Source organism: Plectropomus leopardus, chromosome 18 (assembly GCF_026936395.1).
Source record: "Plectropomus leopardus strain MGB_pleo_1.0 chromosome 18, ASM2693639v1, whole genome shotgun sequence".
NCBI classification, from domain to species: domain Eukaryota; kingdom Metazoa; phylum Chordata; class Actinopteri; order Perciformes; family Serranidae; genus Plectropomus; species Plectropomus leopardus.
In genome coordinates, this window is record NC_142193.1 from 6,640,604 (window position 1) to 6,666,907 (window position 26,304).

Sequence of the window (26,304 nt, forward strand, 5' to 3'; positions counted from 1 at the left end):
CATGCAGCTTATCCCAGTGTCTCGCTGTTACTCAGAGCAGATTAAGATGTCCTGTACTGTATCAGTCGTACGAGTTTTTGACTTTCCAGCATTCCCGTAGTGACTGATCTCCTCTTCTACAAATCCATGGCCTCGGGTCCCGTCTATTGATTCAGAGTCTCTATCACTGCACTGACTAGGACACCAGAGTCTAGACGAGACTGCATGTCAGTCGCCCCAACATTCAGTCATCACAAAGATTAATCAGTTTAAATGTGTTAAGATGTTTTTAAGCTCTAATACTTCAAAGGTGTATCTCTTTTCAAAGCGCCTCTTGCAGCAGTGCTCAATAGATATTCTGAACAGACAAGTTTGTAGTGATTGAAGCCGTCTTTGATGCCGCAATGGATTTGCATGTCTGCGCTCCCAATTAAACTCTTGTTGCCTTGATTTTCTCACAGGCTCAACGTTCAATCTGTTGCAATGTCTTTGAAATTTTACAGGAGCATCATTTGGGATTCAGGCTGCAGTTCAAATGAATTGATAACATACTGTACAACCCCCCCCTCATCTGAAGCCATCTGTCCCACCAGTCTCCCTCCTCCACTGCTGCTCACTGCATTGTGTACAGTAGCGCAACACTGTCTGTTTGTTGTAATAAATACCGGGGTTTCTCCGAGGGTTTAGACACGAGCTTAAACACTGAGATAAACTCCATTCAGTAGCTCCGTCATGCTGTATGCTTGAGACTGTAAGACTGAAAGAATCGTGGGGAAACAGAGCTCAAGGTCATTGTCTTCCCCATACAGTCGCCATTCCTGCTCGTCACAGGCTGCAACCATTTTGACATTTGTTGTTTATATTCCCAGCAGGTGGTTTCCCAAGAAAAAAACAATGCAAAAATAAGCCCAAATGAAGTTAAACATAAATAGTTAAATCCCTTCACTACCAAAATTCAACAGAAATAAAGACAATTTGAAAGGATTGCCATTCGGGATTAAGGATGAGGGTCCTTCATTTTTTATTGATATCGATACCATTATATAAAGTTATTAACGGTACAATACCTTTCTATTATTTGGCGAGGTGACAATAGGTTTTTAACAGAACTGGTTTTGCTTTTTTTACTTTAAAAATGAATTTCATATTGCTGTAAAACAAATTTCTCGCCAAAGACTAAATTTTCTTTTTCTTGATTGACATTTGAACACATCATGATGACACTCCTTTTCATTTTACTGAGCTCTTATCCTGCTGATTTCAACTCAGATTTCAAAGTTGGATAACTATTTTTAACTGATTATTTTTTAACTTTAACTTTAACTTTAACTTTTAACTTTAAATAAATACTAAGCCTGATCTTTTTCCTAACCCAAGTCATTAAATTAAAGTAAATTCATATTTAAAGTACATCATTCTTATCATAGATCAGTCTGTTGATGATTCTTTTTGCTCCGTAATTTCAAAAATGTTTATGTAAATGTCTAAAAACATAAGCGAACCATGACAAATGTTGATAAAAATCAGAGAATATTTGGCATTTTGGGGCAGTTGACTAATTGTTTCAGGAGTCCATAAGGTCCTTGTTGATTGTGAATTGCTGTAGATTTGAGAGTATTGAGAGTCACTGAATTGTAATTAATATTTCCACTTTTCTCCACTTAAATAAGCTTTTCTTTTTTATTTTTTCTTCTCTTCCTTCCTTGCACTTGATCATGTCAGTCCTGCCAAGTCCTTTGTGTATAGGGTACAAATTGATTGCAGCCTTTGGATGTCATATCTAATTAGTCTCCAGGTGCTGTATTTGTCACCTCACCCATCCCCCATCCCCCATCCTATCACCATACTTCTATGACTTTGGCGCATTAATGCCAACCTTGGCCTCCAGTTTGTTCTCACCCAAATGACTTGTCAATAAGTCTGCTTAATCACACCCCACATGTGCCGACAAGTGCCAAGAATTTACCCAATGGTCGCCTCTGCAAACGGCCGCTCTCTTACATGCAGTCACCTTTGCTGAAGGTGATGCGCAGGTGTTTCAGAGAATATATGCATCACCCTATTTTGTTTCATTGACCAATATGACATTTAACGTTTGTTTTTGCATGACACGTATGCAGATAACAATGATATTGATGGTAAATTTACAGCTCAATTTTTGTTGCAAGATTGCATGTTTTATTGATTATTAACTGATGTGTTTGGCTCAGGCGACACTGATAACGCTTTACCCCAAAAAGTCCAGTTTCTCCGAAAATACCCACTCCCTTCAGTTAGTTTCCTAGCAATGTTTGAGCCACCAATCACAAGTTTTTACTGGCACTTTGTGCCGTATCTCAGCTGCATATGAACCACCAAATTAAGGTGTTTTTCACTGAGCTGTCCTTGCTTTTCCAGGAAAAACACACCAAACTTTGGTGTTTTAAGCTAAAGCATGACCTTTTCCTAAGTGGTTTTTGTGCCTTAACCTAACTACTCCTTTACCATAGCATTGTTGACAAACGTAACTCATCCTCAGCTTACAGAAATATACAATAGGAACATTTTCCTGGAAATTGGAATGCCTAACTGCAGGGACTTGGAGAAATGGGCCTTACACCCGTGGGACATTTCTGGGACTAATTGGGCTGTCAGAACTATCGTGAATGTTACCTAAACACTCACGGAGACCTTGGAGACCTTGTGTGACATATCCTCATATAACAGTTCATATGATATTAGCACTCCACAAATAATGTTATGTCCTTTACATAAAGCTACAGAATTAATGTGAAGTTACTGAGGATAGGTTTCAGAAAAAAAACGTGGATGAGTGTCTTTCGGTTTGAGCAAGCAAAGATACTGTGGTTTAGGAAAAGAAACATGATAAGAAAGTACGCTAAACATACTCAAAGTTCACATGTTCAGAACACCAATCTCCCAGGGTAAAGTCCTATGTTTATTGACACATCCACCCCAGCCTGCTTACTCAACCGCTTGAAACTGCTTTCTTGTTAACTTTGTGCATTGCACACATTTTTGCAGCCTTCCAAAATAGGCCTACGTAGGTTATGCATAAACCACTGGCTCACGGTTACGTAGGAAATGTAAGAATTTGGGACAACAGTGCGTGTAAACAGCCTGCACGAAGGGTTAATACGAACCTGTAACTCAACAGACTGATTAAGTTATTGAATTAACATTGTTGTTCAGGTGACAAACCTCCGTTGTGACTTTGCAGCTTTAATGTGGAGAATCCTAGAGTTTACAGGTGTGCAGTCTGAGAGACGGTTATTCATCTGTGATTAGATAATTGCTGTGTGGTTGAGAGGTTTATCACACAGGCACTTGTATTTTATTCATCATTTGATTAGATTTTCACATGATGCACTGACTCAGCTCTCAGTTGCTGTTTCTCCCCATCTCACCTAAACCTGTCAGCACCTTCACAGCTGTAGATGAGAGACTACATGACATATTGACGAGCTGATTCTAGGCTCTATATTCCTGCACACAAAGTTCCTAATCCTAAAATGAGAGTGGAGTAAAACCTTGGAAATTACCTTGAATTCACCATACCTCTTTAACTAAACATTTTAAAACTTATAGAAGTTTAACAAAAATCCGATACTAATAACTCAGTCTTTCCTTTCAAGAAGGCTAATTTCTTTTTTTGTTGTATTGATCAGCACTGAGGCAAAACTGAGAGAAATCTGCTCCCATGGATGGCTGAACAAGCAGAGGATGGCATAAACTTCATCACTTAGAGGGATATTCTGCTGGATAACGTGCTAAAAAGCAAAACGGTTAGAGGAAAGTGAAATATCACTTTAATATCCCGTCCGAACAGCCTGCTACACTGCCATGATCCACAAGTTTGTCCATTTGATAAACAGTACCGCCCTTGCTGTCTCAGTAATCTGAGCCAGTTTGGCTGAAAGCTCTCCAAGGACCAAAGGATACGTCTGTTTTTATGGGCCGTATTTACGGAGACATGACACAATATTTGTCCCTCTGAAACGTTGCTCCTGCTTTTGAAATTGTCCAGAGATTTACTCTTGTCCCCCTCTTCTGGCTGCAGGCGCCTGCCTTGTTTTAGTCGTGGGCGACCGGCGCTCCTGTTTCCCCTCTCGAGGGAGGATGGAAACAGTGTGGTTAAATCTCAGCTAATGCTCCTTGGCATGTGTGAGACACTGGTTGCTTCACGGCCGTGGGAACGTTGCAGATCAGCTGTATGTTGGGTGTCATCTGGATCCCACCTGAGCTTTCTTAACTCCTCTTGTTCATGCTGACACCTAATTGGTGTTTGATGCTTGTATTTGCTCGCCAATTACAAGGAGAAGAGTGACATGGAAAGGTAGGCTGATTGGCAGGGAAGTGTGGGAACGTTTTCAGTGTCAGTTTTCACAGAGAAATCCTGAAAGAAAAAACCCATTGCCAACAGAGACTATCAGTTGGATCCTCCGTGGTGGATTGGGATGTTCATTGACCCATTAGTTAATTCTTGTGACCCTTTAAAGAGGCCCAGCCCCTAGTTTGGGAACCACTGGACTATACTGAATGCTGCATGTTGCTTAAACATTAATGCATCATTATTAAAAATCCCAAAATGCTGAATATAAGTGATAGTCAATTTATGGCTTGTGGGCCAAATCTGGCCCCAGACAGGGGGCCCCCAGCCATTTTATTAAAAGTCTGGAAATGCAGAAATGTTCATATCCTAGAAATTTCCTAAAATCCTAAAAATGTTGTAAAATTCTTAAATTGTGCAAAAATACAACAATTGTCCCAAAATCCCAGAAATGCCTTAAAATCCTAGAAATGCCTTAAAATCCTAGAAATGCCTTAAAATCCTAGAAATGCCTTAAAATCCTCGACATGCCTTAAAATCCTCGAAATGTGCTAAAATCCTAGAAAAATGTATGGGGCTGCTGGCCCCTGCCCCCCTGTTGTTTTGCAAAAGTGGCCCCCAAGCAAAGCAAGATGAGTATCACTGCTGTTTATGATAATGTTTAAGCCACAGGGGCCTAAGTATGAGTTTGCATGCATACCTTTTATGGAGTATTTTTACATGGCTGTTTTGGATCTCAGCATTTCTTCCACCGCTGTGATTGGACCAGGCTTTTCTCTTTGTGGTGATCTTCTTTGAGCAAATTGAAAATGAAAGCAAGGTCGTCATAGTCCAGATAAAAAGATTCTACAGCAAACAGAACGATGATTCATTCAATGTCAGCATGCTGCATGTTACCGTCACACAGGGCACCTTCATTATGCACTCAGCTCCTTGTGGGAAAATGTATTTTATTCACATTTTGTGTAACATTTTAAAGCTGCAATTCAAAGGCGTGTTCACCCTGAATACAAAACGGATTCTTACAAAATCAATGGGACACCAAAAGTGGATGCAAATTCTTTCTTAGGTGGTGGGAGCTGAGGCACCGGCAGCCTGAAATGCTTTAACTTTATGTGAAATATTTGCACTTTTTTGAAAGTTAAGGAACTGACTCCATGAACATACATATGCAGGAGAAGGAAACAAAATGAAGAAAAAAATAATTATAAAAAATCTGAAGTGGTTGCTAAGTTTTGATCAGTCATAGTCTGATTTTTCCAAATTAACACACTCAATTTTAGAATTATGTAGCTAGCTACTGTAGCTACACCTGTTGTCTGTACAGCTGGTATATTTACTTCAAAATACTCCAAATGTCAGGTTCAAATAGTTGGATGGTAGGGCTGAGCTAGAATGAGAATTTCAAAGTGGTTTGATATCAAGCCAAATTCTGTATTGATTTCCTGAACTTTACCACTCGGTGTCACACTAAGCAGCTGCTCCCAAGTGGAACATAATGACACCGTGTCTTAAAAGCTAATCTCCAAATATCACTAAGCATTACATAACATTGGAGCTCTCTGCCCACATTGAGTCAATTAACAAGATTCCCATGGTCATAGAAAACCTGGAAAAGTTGTGGATTTCACAGTCACATTTTCCAGGCTCAAAAAGTCAGAAGCATTAATAGAAATCACTGTAGGTTATGGAAAAGTCATGGAATTTTGTTGCGTATAATCATATTGTTACAATGATCTGTGGATACCTGGCACATAATGTAACAAATCGGCAAATCGGTTTTCTAGCTGTCAACGTAATGTAGCTCTAATATGTGTCGACGTGTGACAGCATTTTGTTTACCATCACTTAGGTTTTGTTTTTTTCTCCCTGGGTTTGTCTCTCTCTTCCTTATGCCAGTTAGCTGAAATTATGTTTGAATAGAATTTGAATCTGATTTGTTTAATAAAAAATAAACAGCGGGCAGCGTCACCCCAAAAAACACATGAACCTTCTAGTAAACAAACACTACACGTCCGATGTTTACCACTGCCCTTTTTACTCAAATCTGATTTCCATCATGTTGCCACTCATGGCTTGGAATTAAATATCAAACTGTCTGTCAGACATTAGTGGCTTCATCAGTTTGATAATTAACAAACACAATGTTAATCACATGATCATTTTGCTTTTTCCTGATGCAGTGCAACTTGAATTTAGTGCTGGCATGCCAGGTTGAACCTTTTTTTAATTTTCCAGAGCTTGTCGTAATGATGAATAAAATCCAAATGCTTTAAGCTCATACACCAGTACAGCAGAACCGGGAATCAACCAAACTCTAAAGGACAGTCTTTATTATAGATCGTTGTCACATTAACACAGTATTTTAATCACTCTATATTGATTCCTCCATAGATATCTGATGTTTTTTGTTTCTGCCTCTGAGAGAATAGTAATCCTGATCATTTCACTACAAATCTGAACACACACACCACAAACTGTAAACCCATCGACTTGCTCTGCTAATAGCCAAAGGAGCAAAGTCGTTTAGGCTGTGTGTAATGCTTCAGCGCTCCGCTAAGTGACCAAAGTCATCGGACAAAATGCAAACTATTTTTCCATTTAGTTTCACCCAAAGGGCACACTGAAAAACAAGCAGAGTGGAGGAAAGCTTATCAGTTTGTATTTACTGTGAAACATAATTACCTGCAAAGCCAAACCGAAATCCCTTTCAGTTGGCTGCAGTTGATTGCAACAGGACCTCTACTGTTCCTCCTCTGATCTATGGCCATACAAAGCATCTGTAGCACCTTGTGACAGATGTGTGCCTCCAATTTACTGGGAAAGTAATCACTCTGGGATAACTAGCCACTGGTGCTAAGTGGGATTCATTTAGGCATTGACTGGTGTCATCAGTTGGTTCAACCAGGTAGCTTTGTGCTATAATGATCAATGCTAATGTATGTTTGGACCCCAATGCATGCAGTAATTATGGGATATTTGCTCAGCACGTTATGGATGAGCACATTACTGCTCGTCTTGTGGGTGTTCCTCAACCATTCTCTCGCAGGCCTTGGCGCGTTCACACATGAGGGGAGCCCTGACCACGCTGCCTGGGCTCAGCCTCAGAGGACCAGCATGGCCCGTCAGGCAACAACTCCTCACAACAAGCCACTTGGCTCAGAGTATCTGTGCAAATTGAACATGACCATGAATCAAGGGCCCTTCAGCTGTCATACAACAGCTCTGTTGAGCACATGCTGTTAAAATAAACCCAACAGGCTTCTTTCACCAAACTGTTCAGCTCCTTAACTCCCCATCAGTCCCCCAGTAGACCGCCTTTGCCTCCACATCACTACCCCCTACCACTTAAAAAAAAATATTGAACTTATTGTTCTCCTTTTCAAGTGTTTGGAGACCCTCTTGTGGCTCTGGGGCCTTCAGGTTCCTTTGCTCACAGCCTTCTCTGGAAACAAACTCTTCCTGCTGTTTTGAGACAGCACAGCAACAGAAAGCAGAGCAAAGAAAGAAACTGCTGCAAACGGACGTTTTTCATCCTGGACGGAGCAGGGAGCAGACAGACGGCAGCTCCGTGCTGTCTGGACTCCGCTGGGAGCTTTGGCTCTAATTGTGTGGGAGAAGAAGATTGTTCTGGCTATAATGAAGGATCTGTTTGTTAACCTTCTGACTTTGCTGTAGATTGGGAATTTGTCCACTCATTCTGTGCCAGCTGACTGTTGTTTAGCACTGTGTTGGACTGCGATTTGAGGTTTTACAGCTTTGATTATGAGGAAAACAGCCTTGAATAAATGTAAATGTGGCCCATGTAATTCATGTTGTAGCTGAATCAGTTATCACTGTTGGTGGTTTTTTTTTTTTCAATTTTTTTTTTATCACTGACAGCCTCTAAGATTAAATTTGAGATTGATGACAATGAAATCTCATTAGTTGCATCGTCAAGCTTTGGCTGCCACAAATCCTCCCTCCATGCATGTACACTGAGGATCATCCTTCTTCCAGGTCTGTGGCCTTGAAGGGTCAGTTCATGATGGAGATGACTGTTGGAGTACTTGGCGAGGTTCAGTGTCAAGGTTGGAGAAGAAGGACACAAACATACTGAATGAGACTGTGCAGTGATGTGTTTCCATCAGTGGACGGCAGTTTCACAACAATTATTAGATGGATTGCCTTAAAATTTGAAGTATCACATCATCTATTGATCGATTGGCACAAAGTTAGTATGAACATGTATAATCCCCAGAGGTTAAACCCCAATAACCTTCTTGACTCCTGGCTTTTTTATCTTCTGTCACAATAAGATTAACATATCTGGTGCTAAATGCATTGTCACTATGATTAGCACAAAAAATAGCACAGAAATGTTTAGTCCCCAGAGGATGAATCTTTATAACTTTGGTGATTCTGTGAGATTTCCTCTTGTGCCACCCTTTTTGTTTTTGGTTTAAGTGTAATGTCTTTTTGATGTATTACCATTAGATTATTGATACAGAAATTCACGGTTCCCATAGGATGAGTCCTATTGTCTTTATGCATTCGTTTATCTTTCAGATTGTCCACAGATGTGTCATTTGGTACACATAGTGCACAGGCAGACAGTACATGATCCCTGGAGGATAAACTCTAATGACCTTATTGACTCCTGGCTTGTTATCTTTGTCACAGCTAGCTTAACTTTTTGGTATTAAGTGAAATGTTGCCACAACTATTAAATGGGCTTGCACTTCCACAAATTCATGGTTTCCAGATGACATATTGTATTTACTTCAGTGATTACATTAGTTTTCCTCTCAGGTGCTCTCATCAGGTGAAAATTATTTGGTTCAAAGTGCTGGGATGGATTACCATGAGATTTGGTACAGACTTTCATGGTTTCCAGAGGATGAATCCTTATGCTTTTTCTCATCATCTATAGATAAATTGGCACAAAGCTTTGTTAAGTATTACATTATCCCCAGAGGTTAAGCCCTAATAACCTGAATGGCTTTTTTTTTTTTATTTTATCACAATTAATTTATCATCCCTGGTATTAAGTACAATCTTGCCACAACTATTAAATGGATGGACAAAGTATGTATATATTCGTGGTTTCACAAGGAAATATCCCAAATACTTTAGTGAGTGAGTGAGCTATGTGAATTATCATTGAGTGCTACAATCAGTCAGAAAGTTTTTGGTGCAAAGTAAAATAGCTTGACGAGCATTGGATGGATTTCCATAAGAACTGCACAGAAATTCATGGTTCCCAGAGGATAAATCCTAGCGATTGTAGTGATACCTTGACATTTTCAATTATCCAGTGAAGTATCTCATCATCTGTTGATCAATTGGCACAAAATTTTGGACCGACATACATGATCCCCAGAGGTTAAGCCATAATAACCTACTTGACCCCTTCCTTTTTTTCAGAAAAAGCTTAGCATTCACCATATTAGTGAAATGTTGTCACAACAATTAAATGGACTGGCACAAATTGTTTTAAAGGCATTTGTGGCTCCCAGGTGACATAATTATACTAGTTTAGTGATGACCAATTTTCAGTTTTGCTACCATAAGATGGAATTTTTGGGGTTAAAAATGAAATGTCTTGAAAACTACTGGATTGATTACCATGAGATTTTGAGATTTGATACAGACATTCGTGGTTTCCAGAGGATCAAGTCTTTTGACTTTAGTGATCCTTTCAAATTTGACTTTAGCATCACCATCAGGTCAAATTTTCACTTTCTCCAATACTTTGGCTTATGACCAAAACTAATATCAATCTAATATGACCACAAACATACATTAAAAATGTCATGGCAATCCAAAAATAAGTTTCAGTCCAGACCAAAATGGTGGATCAACTGACTGACTGATACTGCTTTCCCTAGAACCTTGCTGCCATCATGAACAAAGATCATGGCTTCCAGCAAGTATTAAAGGATGTAGATTTTTCCCTCCAAATACCAATAGCCCCTTTCACAAAAGCAATTTGTCAACACTACTTAAAAGAAAATTGCAATTGAAAAAGTGTTGCAGCCTCACATCTCTCAGATGATTGTTGCTTGCAAATTGGAGATAAATTTACAAGTCCAAGGGGGGCAAGCACACCTTTTGTTTAAATTAGTGAAAATTGGGTAAAAATGAGTCAGAGAAAAGGATTCTGTGTTGCAAATTTAAAGGAATGGGCTCCAGGGTGCCAATTTGAACCTTGTCTGATACAAGTTTTAAGACCCATTTTTGCTTCTGGTAACTCTCTTTCAAAGCCACTTTCATGCTGTGTGTTATTGCCATCTTTCATCACTGTCTGCTTATAGACAGTGTATGGTGTAAAGCCCACTTCACATCCTCATTGCAAACTGAAGAAGAAAAAAGTGAATCTGTCAGCGTGCAGTAATACCTCTGCGACTGTTTCATCTTTAGGTAAATCATGAAATAAACAGGAGAGGAGTCCTCCAGCAGCGAGGCGGCAAACTGAGAGTGTAAATCTGAGGAGAAGGGCTAAACGAGCGTGCTGGAAAATGTGGCAAGAGGCTTGTGGGAAGTGCACCATGACAAGAATAAAACTAATATGAGTCTTTGGGGCTGAGAGAGACAGACTCATTTCCAGCTGATAAAATGGACCTTCCTTCTTTCCCCCTCTCAGCTGTCTCATTTATTGCGTCATATAAAGCAGCAAAGAAAGGGTTCTCAACGAAAAACATTTTTGTTTCGCCATTAGTTTTTTTTTTTCCAACTGAACCAAAGATGTTTTTTCTCCTCCTCATCTGCTTGCTTGCCTCTTTCTCCTCTTTCTCTGCCTTCAGCACCTTTACTCCAAATCTTTCACCTAAAAGGTTCTTTCCAGGAACTACACTGGATCGATATTATGTTATTTGTCGGTCCATCTTTTCAGAGGACCAGTGCCAGCCTCCTGCACCAACCTCTCATCTCACAGAACGTAATAATTCATGTCATGCTGTTATCCTTGTTAGTTACAGGGCAGGCAGTATGCTTTATGACAAAAATACAATGAAATGTTATGATTTATGACAATTTGCAGAAGTGATCTTTCTTATTTGGGCTAATTTTATGCATCACGAGAACAGATTATGAAGTCATTTGCACTTTTTAGCCCTCAATAACTGGGTCATTGAAGCCCAATTAAACTGCCTCCTCGACTTAAAGGAGCATCCCACACAAAATTAGTGTTTTGAATATCAAACCCAGTGTCTTGTAGGCAGTTTCGTAAGAGGATCAAAGTATGAAAACATCCATAAAAACTTCAAGCATCATCTGCTACTCTGCTGCTCATTAATAAGCATGCAAACCTCATGATTTCACCAAAACATTGTCACAAAATACATTTCTTATTTTTGTTATTTGTGCAGTGAACTATCTGAGCACTCTTGAAGATTACATGCATGAAATATATACTGTTAATATATACAAAATTTTGCTGCAAGCTTTCTGTCATGAATCACAATATGTGGCGCCACCTCTGTGCCTTCTGCACTGAACTTTTTGCAAAAATGACCCCGTGTACACCTGATATTAACATGCAGCTCTGGATGTGGGTACATTGTCTGAATGATAAATGACACTGAATTGTGGGGTCTTCGCATTTTCACCTGGAATTTCAAAAATAGCTATTGGTATCTCAATTTCACTCATCTGCAACTTGATTTTTTTACATGACTATGATCTCAAACCTTCACAACAAAGTGAGATTGCGTCACTGCTTCTGTATTATACTAAGTGCTTGTAATGTCCGTAAACAGTTATCCCCATCTTGTTTTCAACATTAAGAAAACCTCATTTGTTTTCTTTGCTTACACAAAGCATCCTAAATTCAAACTGTTCACATCAGTGCACACATACAGAATACGGTAATTTAATTGCTTTTCATATTCAATAAAAATAACCATCAAAGTTCTTTCAAAGCGCCTGCATGGAACAGTGATAAATCTCCACTGTGATGCATTGATAATGTAATTCAGGGTCATATCAATATTTATTCATCATCATAATTAGATTTGGAGCATGTTGTCCTGGAAAAAGCTGTAACTGATTAATGAAGTGCAGTTGTTTTTTTCTGAACAATCAACAAAATGTAGGACCACACTGAATTTATGTTCTCATTTAAATCAGCACAAGGCCAAACAGAAAGGCTAACAGTGTTGACTCATTCTGATGTTAATGGCTTGAAGAAGTCAAAGGCAGTTTAGGAACATTTGTCAGGACTTGTTTCCTCACACCACTGCATCCTTGTTTCTGAAAAATTATGTTTGTGTACTTGCCATTTGCTTTGCCAAAAATGGAGGAAATGTAACTGCTGCTGCCTGGACTCACTGACAACATTTTTACAAATCCTGCCAAGTTTATTCAACATGCTTAACTACTATACAAGTCATGTAGAGGTTATGGTGGGTGGTTCAACATACTGTACAAAGTTAATGACACTAGGTGGGTTTCCATTAACCCTCAAATTGCACAAATTGAAAATGCAAATATAACACACCTAATGGAAACAAATTAATTTTGAAAAAACTTCCCTTTATCGCAAAAAGTTTTTACGCTCGCATGATGTGGTATTTCAGGTGAAAAAAAGCCATATTTTGTAAAACTGCAATGGGAACACTTTTTTTCCCCCGCTTTTATAGGTCACATGATGCATGGTGATGCAGTGACAAAGAGTCACCCTGCGCAGGTAGCTAGTTTATAAATAGCTGTGGCTATGCACTTGTCAGTAGGACCTGCCTCCCTCAGGCATGATGCAGCAGACGTGTTATTGCATTGCATAACTCTTCAAAAGGTGGGCGAATCATCCGGAAGTTTTGAATCCACAATTCCTCTGTGAAATCATTGACTATCGCCTCCCATAAATCCCGAGTAATTCAGAGTATTGAAGAACACATTTACTTTCACCTTGCAATAAAACCAACCAAGATTTTTATAGCTAAACATTCATTGTATGAACTCTGCAATATTAAAAAATGGGTTTCAGCATTACTAGAATAAAATAAATTAAATATAAATACAGTGGCAGGAGTGAAAATTAGTAATCCTCAGCATTTGTGTTATGATTTCAGAGATTTATTTATTTAATGATTTCAAAGATTTACAGAATTTTAGGCATTCTATTATCTCAAATGCATAGAGTAAGTATATTTGTATACTTAGCTGATGTAGACAGGGGAAAATAATCTCCCAAAGGGGCACCCCAGACACCCCTAGGTTTGGGTTGAGCCCTGGAATTTTACATTTGGTTCCACCCCTGCTGGATACCAATCTTTAAGTCCTGTATGTTGTCATCTTGACAAAAAAAAAAAACTTCATTAAAGCTTGGGAAGTAAGTAAGTAAGTGCTTTGGATCAAATATCTAGAAGAAAATGACAATTAGCTGCCTATAAAAGTCATTTTTAGAAGACAGTGTTATCTCCTCAAAAAAGGGCTTTAAGGGTTTGGGGCAAAATAAGCATCTCTTTTATTCCTCTTAACCAAACCAAACTTAGGAGGACCAGAGGGGACTTGGCACTGCTCATGAGGCTTAAGAAAACTGTGGAGTCTCTGTGATAACTGAGATCGATGTATGGCTCCACAAATGTCAGAAAAGACTCAAAGGTCATTTCCGTTCAAAGTGCAGGAGTTAATTAGCTATTGGAAGAAGGAACACACACTGAAGTTCCTCTCTTTGGTCCATGAGGATGTAATTTTGTGCAGGCAGGATAAACCGGAGACCAATTTCCAGTTCTGACATGTTTAACTTCTTTCTTCATTGACTGAGTGCAGCAAACTTGAGCTTTTCAAATGCTCAGTGATCAGTGAAAAAGAAAGGTTTGCTCTGCGATCAGTGAATTGTTGGGTAAATAATGTGAACTATCAGTATTAAGGCATGTCTGGAAGGAATCATCCGTGCCAATATAACCCATCTTTAGCACTGAACAGGTGCTTTTATGCTCTTAAATTAATTATGTCCTGATGAGTTACAGAAGTTAATTTGTGCTCTCAAATTACTTCACTTATGTTATTGAATTACTTATTTTTGCAGACCCTAAGGTTAAAAAAATTATACAGGCTAGACACATGGCCCTCCAGCTGCAGGCTAGCCTTACTGCCTGCACAAATGAATACCACAAAATACAACTATGTGTGAATTAATTCAAGAAAAACACTTCTAAATATGCCAGGCTGCAGAGCAACAAAAGCCACATTTGAATGAACGGAAAGACAAGGTTAACAAGAACTGTAAACTCTGCAGAGAGTTACTGCTGAGTCAATCTGGGTCCCAACTCTCAAATGCTGATAATTAGTAAGAGATGCACTAGGTGACAGTATTTTTGGATGCTTTCGGCAACTACTGTAGTATAAAGAACAAGGAAGTCTGCATAGGGTGGGTAGGAGGGGAGACAGATGGGCTAAACAAACTCCAGACTTTCACCCGGGAGTGTGCTGTTTTAGTCCTCTGTGAGACCAAAAGTTAATAAAGTTATTTAAAAGAACAGCGCAGTGTGCTAGTATGTGTAGCATTAGCATTCTTATTCTAAGCCCAAGCCATGATGTTGCTTTTGTTGCTGTAACCCCAAAACAAAATCTTTTATTTACATTCTAATTTTATTTTGAGAAGAGATTGCAAGCATGTGACAAGCAGAAACTGTAAATTTTCCTTTGGAGATGTTTTTTTTTTTTTTTTTAAGACACAATGCTTGTAGTGAGTGTAAATTGACATGCTATCCCTGGGCATCCAAAACAAGCAACCTTTGGGGCTGAAAAATAAAGTGGCACAAGTGTTGAAGCTGGATTGCCAAAAACTGCAGCTCCTTGAAGTGAGTCAATCGCAATAGACCCCATGTTAAAATGTCAAATTTAACAGCAGAAAAAAACACGAAACAAGGTTTTATTTTCTTAACTAATTTCCCTGTTGTAAACAACTATATGGGAGTTGAATTTTTTTTTTCATAATTTGACCATTTACATTTTATTAAGTCTTAAAGTTACGGATATTTAAAGGCGAAATGCTTGAACTATGTGATGATAGTGTCCTCGGCTTCACAGTCCACCCCTCACTCCTCCACAGCGCCAGCCTCTTGTCCAAATTTAGTCACTTTTGGCTCCAAAAAACCAGAGATGGCAAAAATACCGAATTTGGGGCTTCGAATTGGGAGTCCACAAATCAATGGGTGATGCTGTGGTAGCTACAAGTCCATTATTTAATACAGTCCATGGTCCAAAACGGAAGCAGGTGGGGTACCTAGTGAATCATATTTTGATGTACTAGGTATAATAATACAATATCTTATTTCATATTATTTTTGCCATTTTTTTAACAACTATTTCTTGATGTCAACAGGTCAACAGTCCTGATTCCAGTCATAAAACCCAAACCTGTTGAAGACAGTCTTAATTAGAATCACACACTGTTTGGTTGCACCTCCCTACTGGCTCAGGCTTTAATGGGCTCGGTCCAAAGTCTACTCAATCGTCAGATGTGCCCGCTCATCCGAGCTTTTAGACACTATCACTGCCCCTGTCTCTGTCCTCCGCCAATAAGGTTGGTCCCAGTTAAGAGTTGGACCTTTGTGTGGGGAAAACAGCAGGCTTTCGTACAACTTTTAATCAAAGCAGCAGCTGTGGTTAGTGTGTGGTGGGGGGCAGAGTCTGGCCTCCCCCTGGGTAATCAATTTGCAAAGGCAGATGCTCAGCGGGGAACAAACTTCTGTGGCGTACAACAGCTGTTCTCAAATACATATCAAGGAGCATTCTGTCTTTTCTACAATCATTTGTGTGTTTATTGATCCACACATCAGGTGTTGCTCAGAGAACAGGTTTCATGAAACTCCTTGCATATTTAAAATTACACCAAATGACTCGAGGGAGATGACGCCAGCAAAGATCAAGGCGGTACATTTATGACTGATTAGCCTTATTCGTGGTGTGGCACATGTTTCTATTATAATTTGCAGTTATTAATTTGCGCCTTTTTCCCCCCTTCTCTCCTTTTCTGGAGCGCGAGATATCAATTCCTCATGCAGCACCTCCAGCGCCGGACAGGTGCAGACAGATGGCGCGATGTTGGCGGCCATTCAGAAAAGTTTCCTGAATCTTGGACGCTGATGAATAGCAAATAAAGTAGCTGCGAGTGAACGGAAGAATCTGTAGCTTCATCAAAGAGTCAAAGAGGGAGCGCAGAGTAACAAGGAGTCGAGTCATTAGAGTAAACGGCCAGATTTAATGTGCCGAAACATTTATCAACATGCAGAGAGCCACCTGTCTGTACCTGCGTGACTCTCGGTGTTTGGAGTGCACTGCTGGAATAATTAAAGCCAGCAGACTTTTATAGTTTGTAATAATAATAAATTCACAAACTGATACATTTGAAAAGCAATTATACATTGATTCATAAAATTAGCATTTAAATTATGTATCAAAAACAAACTGTGGGAAAAAAAAAACATCATCAAAGTGTCATCATAAATTCATCGATTCATTGATTCAGGAAATTAAATTTAAGTTATACTCTTTGATATCTCATTAATTAATGTGTTTTTTTGGTTTCATCTCACCGTTCATTTGTCTCTTTGGCGTTTGAACTTTACATTTCTTGATTATTGTAATTTGCTGGCATGTATTTCAGAGTCCCACCTGAGAATGAATGGAGGTCCAACAGAGCAGCATTAAAGATTAAAGGTTCCCTGTGGAGTTGTCATACAAACACAGTTATTTTAATGTTCAGTGTGTCTCACCAAAATGCATTGTTTATGTACTTAAAGGAATACTTCACCTGCAAAATGACCATTTGTGTATCAGCTACTCGCCCTGTGTTATGTTAAATTCTTGAAAAAAACTTTAATTTTCTTGCATGCCTTCACAGTGAATGAAAAAAGTGAACATTCTTCATGAATTGGAGTCAATGGGGACAACGTTTAACAGCAGTAAAACTACCTTTTGTTTAAAAACACTCACACAACTCGTGCAGTGTAATCCAAGTGTCTTTTTGTTTTATTTAGCTATTTCATGGTAAATTCCCTATTTATCATCATTGACTGAACCATTTACAGTTTTATTTCTGCTTCCAAATCACACAACCTAAACAAGTCTATAACTTCCTATTTCTGAGTATTCATTCCATAACTGTTGTTTTTTTATTGGTATGGCTGAAGCTGTGTAATACGACCCCTCCTCATCTGGATTGTTTGATACGTATAGATACCTTCATGTCATATATGGTTGTTAAAATATTTTAATTTTATCTATAAAATTGGAGCTATCAGTGTCTTTGGTGTCTGAAGTAACACTGATACATGTTCCCTGTAGCTATGATGTGATGTGAATTAAAGAAGCTTCTGACCTTGTCACTGGTGACTTTGAAATGTTTCCACACACTCTGCAAAAAGATCAGAATAATAAAAAACAGATCAAAACTGAGTTAGAGGAGAGGAGTCAAGAGGGCACACAAAGAGGGAGGATATTTGTGTAAAATGTGAGACCTGTGGGACTGAAGGTACAGCAAAGGGCAAAGTGTCAGTACACACTCAGCTCAGCTGTGCACACACTGTACACACACACACACTCACACACACACACACACACACACACACACACACACACACACACACACACACACACGCACGCCCTCTCAGGCAGCAGTTTCCTATGTGGAAACTATTAAAATGTCAGCTTCACTAGATGGAGATTAAGTGTCCTGATATAAAGAGTCTCTTCTCTTTTTCTCTGATTTTGTGCTGTTTGGTTTCTCAGCCTCCGCGTTCTTGCTCTGCTGAGGGAAAGTCTGTTGTTTGAACTCTCATTGCTTTTGCTCATTGAGCTGTCTGTTTGCTTTATTCGTCTGTTGACCACTGAGAGAGGAAGACGAGAACATTGACTGCAGTTTCACTCTCAATCAGATCTTTACTGTGGCTCAGTGTTAGAGGTGTACAGTGCAGAAATTATCAGTCAGTAAACAGCATTGGTAGCCCTTTCTTATACTAAAGTTGTAAAATATGGGCACTTTAGCAGTGCTTTTGGCATAAGATCCTAACGTCAAAAGCCATCTTTTGTGTCTGCGTTATACGCTGCTGGACTACGGCAACATGATACATGGACGGTCAGCATCAATTTGGAACGTGAGGCGTCTGATATGCCCCTGGACAACATCAGGTTTAAATGCTGGTGGTAATTATGTAATGTAAGGAGCACAGGAGCACCTATAGGTTGGAAGGGAGGGGCAATGGATGGATGGAACAAACCCCAGACTTTCATGCTGGAGTCTGGTGTTGGCTTCTTGTCTGAATATGATGTTGTTTTACAGCATGTGCATTTGTTAATGTCCCAGCATTGGTTGCCATGTGCTGTTGTTGCCTAAACATAACCACATGCAGCGTTATCCCACCATGTGCTTTTGCTGACATGACAGAAGCGGCATCCCAGAATGTCAACAGCAAATGCAGTAGCCATGGAAGTCCACTGCAAAGCGGCAACATGTGACAACTTCAGATAAGAACGTGTTGCTTCCACCAGTGAAAATGAAAGCCAAGCCCAGATTCACTCTGCTTGGCATTTCACCAAGATATAGCTGCAGCCACATTCTGTTCAGATCCTACATAGCATGCTTCCGCAAACCCTGGCCACTACCAGTACAAGAAAAACCCAACACAACAATTTATTTAAATCCTACAAGAATGTGACATTGCCGTAAATAAATATGAGGCCAGATAGCAATAATCTTTTTAAAATTCATTATATGCACAGATGCTATTCACCTTAACTGCCTCAACCCAAACCTCACCCTATAAGTAATGAGATGTAACCCTTAACCTCCCCTTCACTGCCTAAACCCAAACCTCACCTTAACACCCTCTCTTAAACCTAACACTATAGCTAGCTAAATACTACATCAGCATTTTTTCAAGGCATCTATTTCAGGACCAAGGGGCATTGGGAGCTGATTGCAGACTTATGTGTAGGCATAGTGGGCAATACGTGTAGCTGGTGGCCCCGTCACAAATTGGTCACATGATCTCAGCTTTCCCAAACATGTGGGTTACATACAAATTACTGGCTTATGATTACAAAGTACAAATTTAGGTCCATTACATGTATTAGGAAAATGTATGACAATGAATGAGAACAGCCTGAATATTTTCCCACTGCATGCTCTTTATTGCATGTCTGCATTTCTGTTTATTTGTTATAATACTCTTTCTTCATGATGTCTTTTGGTTGAACAAGCAGGCCTCACAACGAGGATAAATCAGCATCAAAGATGTATTTAAAGAACTGCAAACATAAACTGTCCGTGGAAAAACTTTCTTCCACTGAGTGAGTTAAAAACAGATTTGCGATTGATGTGCACATCAGTTGGCTGACTTTGTGTGAAAACCTTGCAGGTTGGAGAGTTCCACTTACTTTTTCTTTTAAACGTATTAAATCCATGAATGTTCTGTTACCTCTGAAATTCGGCAGCAAAGTAAAAGTGGATGCTGGTCTTTTGCTTGTGTCCATTTGTTTTCCATTGGAATTCATGGATATGTCAGTGTGTGTTATTCTCCCAGGCTTAAACTCGCTCTACTTTTATATCCAGCACAAAATGGGTTGCAAATTGAGAGGCTTTACAACAGGTAGAGCGTGGTGAAGGTCAAGGTAGCTCGGCTCCCAGAGATGTGGGGGTTTGTACAGGATAATTTCTCTGCAATAGGGAGGAGTGAACACATAAATGGTTTCTACTTCCTCGCTGATTTCCTCCAGGGAAATTTCCACTTCAGAGAAGAGTGGCCGTAAACCCACAGCTCCTTACCTCTCCCACTCACACAAACTATGGCTGTCTTCATCTTGTACGTGGGTGTCTCTTGTGTATGTCTGTAGTTCCTGTTTTTGTACTTTATCACATTTTCTGTATGCATTTAGCTTTTTGTTGTACACATTTTAATGAAATGAAATGTGCTATAAAGCATAAATACGTGCTCCTCCTGCCTTTTAGTCACTTCCACGTCTGAGAGCTGGAGATTAATGTTTGTCCTTGGAGGAGTAGATCTGTTTTTTTTTTCTTCTTTCTCAGGGTTCTCTTTGTGTGAGGTAGATCTGGATCTGCGGGCAAGTATGATAGGAATTACTTTTTATGATGTTGCTGTTTAAATTCTCGTCTATTTTTAAGCCAAATATTGTCCAGTTATGTAGTTGGCACTTATTCAAAACACAGCAAGATAATTGCTTTTTAATCCATCATTTCTATTCACAGTTGTAACTGTAACTATTTGTTCAAAAAGGCTTAAATAGTACCAAAAAAAACCTAAGAAAGCAATTTCAAAGAAGCATTTATTGAGAGCTGTAGCGTATGTGCATACAATGGTTTGTACAGTATCTATCAAATTAGCTACCCACATCACCACAATGAGGTGATGTAAAGTTATGACTTAGCTTTAAGTTACGTAAGTCAGGTTCAGAAAAAAAATTTTGTGCTGTGTCTTTAGGTTTAGATTAATAAAGTTACATAGTTTAGGTGTAGGGAAGTAAAGTTTGTCTTTAGGTTCAGGAAAAGAAATTGGGTTCTGGGTCTAAAGATTTAGTAAAGTAGTCTAGGTTAGGTTCAGAAAAAGGAATGTGTCGCTGTGTCTTTGGGTTTAGGAAAGTAAAGTTACATGGACTAGGTTTAGAAGAAACATGGTCACAAGTTTCCTCAAAATAACTCAAAAGCTGTTTCCTGGGGGAAAGGCCTTTTTCTGTTCAACCACCTTTAAACAGAGTTTTGGTCTTTATACTACTTCTCTTCTTTAGCGCATTAGTCACATGATTGAAGCCTTCCCAACTACATTGGTTGTACATGTACTACTGACTCATGATTACGTGGGTTTTATACATATTGCACTGCTTACTTTTTTGTAGGTATACATACAAACAGTACATGTTATCAGCCTGAGAGCTGCTGCATTGCAATGAATTGATCATACACTGTTTTTTTTCTGTTGATTTGAAGACAAAATCGTGAAATGATGGGGCTAGCAAAGACCAGTGTGTCTGAGTTGTAGTTAGGGCTCATAATTGTCTATACTGGTCGTCAAAATTAACTTTAAGAGCACTTAATATGAAAAAATGCAAATACCATCACAATTTTTGTGACAAATGATCATATTAAAGTCCTATGTTTTTTCAACTCCACCAAAACCTGTCAGGATGACCTTCGCTTGTCTAATCACTGATCTTTGTCTGTGCCACAGACTGAGTGTACATTCGGCAGAGTAGAACCTGCATGCTGCATGCATCATGGCAGATTTATGTGGTCATTTCTCCTGTGTTGTTGCTCTGCCACATTTGGCCTTGTGTCGAAAATCAATAACAAAAATGATCAGGAGTCAACCATCTGTAATGTCTGTGATGGTGAAATCCATAGGAGAGTATGAGGATGAGTCGATTCCTTGTTGCCAGACTGCAGGCTCATTAACTACGGAGCAGAAAACAATTCATGGATCAAGCTGATCTGATAGATGGTGTTGTCTGGAGGGAGAGCGAGCTGAGGATATGCTTTATGACACTGCTACTGTAACTACATTTCCTGGCCTTGAAGATGGTTTGAAAATGTTGCAAGTTGTTTATGATGTTGATATACAGCTGCTGATTGATATCCATTGAAACAGCTGTTGTTGATTTTCTTTACGCTTTATTTATCCAGGGAAGGTTTGCTGAGCAGGAGCGCTCTTTTTTAATAAACACCCCGTGGACTATCTCAAACTCATACAGTTGCACACAGTTACACCTGCGATCTGCACAGTGTTAGTTTGACAATGATGTTCACAGAGTCTATGGGAGCAGGATAAAGGGGCTCCTCATGGGTGCTCAAGTTGATCAGAGGGGCATTTCAACTGACTAGAGGGGTGCTTGAGGGGTGCTTGAACAATCTGCAGGGGCATCTAACACAGCTCCACCTAGAAAGACAATAAGGCTCATCAGATAATTCGGACTGACTACAAGTTGGGCACTAGACTGAAGAGAACTTAAGGCAAAGTCCTCCTAACACCTATCTATACAGACTAGAGAGGCACCTTGGTTGACCAGAAGGTCGGCCAACTGTCAGTCCGACTCAGCTACAAGGATGCTTGGTCTGAGTGAAGGGCCACTTGGTCATTTGTACTGAGTAGAGAATCACTTTGATTAGATCAGACTTCCTTGAAGACCAGTAGGGCATTTGAACTGACTAGAAGTAATTAGGCAGTGTCATACAACGGTTCATGTGATATCTTACAAATCCATACCACTCAATGGGGCAGTTGAGTTGACAAGAGGGCCGTTTAGACTAACTTGCAAACACCTGGGCAATTACACCAAGAAGAAGTGCACTTGGGCTGACCAGAAGGGCACTCGGTGGGTGCCTTTGAAGAAATATGACAATGGAATTGTCCTTTAAAATCTCACCATATCCTGGTTGAAATTAAGTCTTTAAAAAAGAACCAAAAGAAACACCACTTGCCACAGAGTGTTAGTAGAATTACCCATCATGCCAGTCAAACTTGCAGTGTTTTGGGTGAGACAACCTTTCATGTCAAAGCTGCCCTCATCATCATTTCACAGATAGAGGAAGTGTGTCGTAATGTTCAGTCCCTTCAGTTCAGTGATTAATAGATTCAGTGAAGTCATTCCGTAAAGCCATTCTTTAAAGAAAATAGGGAGTGGGGGTAAATGGACAAACATGTTGACATTGTAGTTTCTTTGGGGAACATTAAGCTTTTATTGATTTTACCTTGATTACTCACAGGCTCCCCGACATGCATACAAACAAAGACTCTACCATTTTCTTACAAATGAACTCTGAAGAAAAAGGTGAATGAGCGCATGGGAAAAAAAGAATATTCTTTTTTTTTTGTGTGTGTGTGTTCCTCAACCTTGTACCCGGCTCTGTCTCATTACCAGAAAGGGAATGGCTCTCCAAAATGATCAGGCCTGTCCTCCTTTCATGTCTCTCTCATCTCATAGACATGGGAAATGAAATGGAGGAGGAATGGAGGACCCCATTAAAGCACTCCCATTGCCCTTGCACCAGCCATAGCCAAAGACGTGCAACGCTGGAGGATTAAGCGAATGATGAGAGGAGGTATGTACTTGTAACTGATGGGATTTTGAAGGTCAATACCAAATGACATCAAAGGTGGATGACGCTGATTAACTGATGCCCAGATTTTTTTTAAACAAAAAAGCCAATATTGTCACAACTGGTCAAACCTTAGCTGTGACAGGTGTAGACATACAGTGTCTATTCACATCTGGTACTTTTCACTCTGATTTCCCTTTAAACCTATCTTCAGTTGCTGGGTTGAGCCACTCCATGTGACAGACTTCCAGAAAAAAGTCACACATTGGATTAAACTGCGGTGACAGTCTGATGAGTCCATGCTATAATTTGCAACTGCGTAAAAATTGCATTACCTTATTTGCTTTATGAGTTTGTGAAGTTCTCGCAGTGGTTTGTTCTGAAGCATGAGCTGGCCTTAAATCAGTGGTTCTCTGCCACATCCTGGATACCTGTGTTTTGCCACATGCAGTTCTGTAGAAGTACAACAGGCTTATGTAAATATTAGTGCAAATTTAATGATATACTGTAAGTGGCACAAAATGCATGCATACATGGATGGTAATTCCTCTTATGTGACATGTAAGTTTTAACTTTTTTTGGCAGACTTAATTATTATGTTCTCATGGATAAAATATACCAAGACCAGCCCAGAACAACTGCCTAATTGAATATTATCCAGTTGGCTTTGACAATTAGTGGACTGTATAATCCCATGATTTTGGTCTTAGTTTAGCTTGTAAGGGATTAATCTATTATTCAGTGTTAGCTATGAAGAAACTACAAGTATACTGAATTTAAACACTTATGAACATCTGCCCACAGCCAAAAAGAATCCTCTCCAGGATTCAACTGATTCAGTAATGAAAGGGCTGGGCAAACATGTCAATATAACATAAAAAAAAAAAAAAAAAAAATCAAAAATATCAGTATTAGTGTCACCCCTCAAAGAACCATTTGACTTGAAACCTATTATTGCCAGATATGCACTTACTGTATTGTATTTAGGTATTTTGACCACATTATTTCAAAATGAGAAACAACACAGTTACTTCCTATCTAGAAAAAGTTGAGCTGTCTCACAGGAGCAGTTTGATGGATAAAGTAATATGACTCTATTTAATAAGTCTTCTTCCTCTTGCATTCTTTAATTGTTGAACCTTTTCTTCTCATCCACCCTTTCACACTTTCACCCTTTCACCACCCCACGAAAACCCCCTACCCCTATTCTCAAAGTGACTCTGAGCATCTGGGAAAATTTATGGAGTGTGAGGCAATTTATTCAATGTGTGGATGAGCGGGAGGCTCAAGAGGACAGTATGATGATACCATCCTGTGTGTGTGTGTGTGTGTGTGTGTGTGTGTGTGTGTGTGTGTATTAAGATGCATGCTATCAGAATGCATTTATTTCCATAATGCAAAGAAAGTTTTCAGAGATCAAGTGAAGTTATTTGCCTTTGCTATAAACTGCCCTTCTCGGTAACTTACATTTGTGTGAGTATGTTTATTAGATGTAATGAGGAGGAAAATACAAGGGTTTTGTCGGACACCACTGACATGAACGCATAATTTGAATGTAAGCTTGTGTGCTGCAGAGCAGGTAAGTGGCATGACATTAGTGACATGAATATTGCCTAAAAGAGGGGTGAGGAGAGCCAGCGGTCATAAAATCAATTGTGTTTCTAAATAGTCTCGAGTAGCTGCCTTTTGTGTTAATTGATCCAACTGTGGCTTAATTAATGGCATGCCACTTTAATGGAGAATAAATACTCATCAAGGTCACTGAGTCAACTCCCCAACAGAAACAGAAGGAGTGTCCCACGGCTTTCATTAGGATTTATATCCAGACATTCCTAACCATACCAGAGGGTTTTATGGTGTCTTGAGATGAGCCAGGTACACATACATCTGTCTGTCTGTCCATGCATCCGGCCATCTGTCCATCTGTCCATCAGTCCATCCATCTGTCCGCCCATCTGTTCATCCATCCATATGTCCATCTGTCTGTTCGTCCATCCATCTGTCCATCCATCTAAAATTCATCCATCCATCCATTCGTCTTTCCCACCGTCCGTCTGTCCATCCATCTACAATCCATCCACCCAATCATCTGTCCATCCATCCATCCATCCATCCATCTATCCATCCAATCATGTATCCATCATCCATATGTCCGTCCATCCATTCATCCATCCATTTATCCATCCAATCACTTATCCACTCATCCATTATTTTCCGCTAATCCAGGGATAGGTTGCAGCAGCAGGCAAGCAACACTTTCCAGCTCCTCCAAGGGGATCCCAAGGCATGCCTTTGCCAGATGAAATTTAATCCCTGCAGCGGCGTATTCTGGGTCTACCCTGGGGCTTCCTATCAGTGGGACATGCCCAGAAAACCTCTGACGGGAGGTACCCAGGAGGCATCCTGATCAGATGACCTTCCGACACAAAGAGGCAGTGGCTTGACTATGACTTTCCTATGGATATCTGAGCCACTCACTCTATCATTAAGCCTGGCCACCCTACAGAGGAAACTTATTTCAGCGGCTTGTATCCATGATCTCATATCTGAGGTCAATAACCCAAAGCTCATGACCAGAGGAGGGCTGTAACATGAAAAGTCCAGTAAATCAAGAGCTTTGCCTTCAAGCTCAGTTCTCTCTTCAAAAGAACACTGGACATGATAAAAGAGCACACACAGGGAGGCAAACCTGAAAAGTAAAACATTTAAAAGGGTGCACTTCTAATCATAACTTTCCTCCACTCTCCTTTCAGCTGTCACATCAAAGAGTCTGAAAGAGATAGGGTCATATAATTTGCATGATGGAGCTGATGATATCATCACCACAGTCGCAGTGTGGAGAAGTGCTTGAGAACAGCAGGTTGCTGGTTTGAATGCCTGGGCCAGATGGCAAAATGTGGTTGGAGAAAATTAATGATTAAAGAGTGATTGTTTACCTTTCTGGGATTTTAAAGGTAAGGCC

At 39.7% G+C, this 26,304-nt stretch overlaps 1 long non-coding RNA gene across 3 annotated transcripts in view; it reads left to right on the forward strand.

The window, feature by feature from the left end:
* LOC148186427 (uncharacterized) overlaps window positions 1–26,304 on the forward strand; it is a 178,895-nt gene that overhangs the window by 16,077 nt on the left and 136,514 nt on the right. For all 3 annotated transcript variants that reach the window (XR_015774890.1, XR_015774891.1, XR_015774892.1), the window contains exon 2: window positions 23,228–23,345. This is a non-coding gene — a long non-coding RNA (uncharacterized LOC148186427). The remainder of the gene's footprint in view (window positions 1–23,227; window positions 23,346–26,304) is intronic.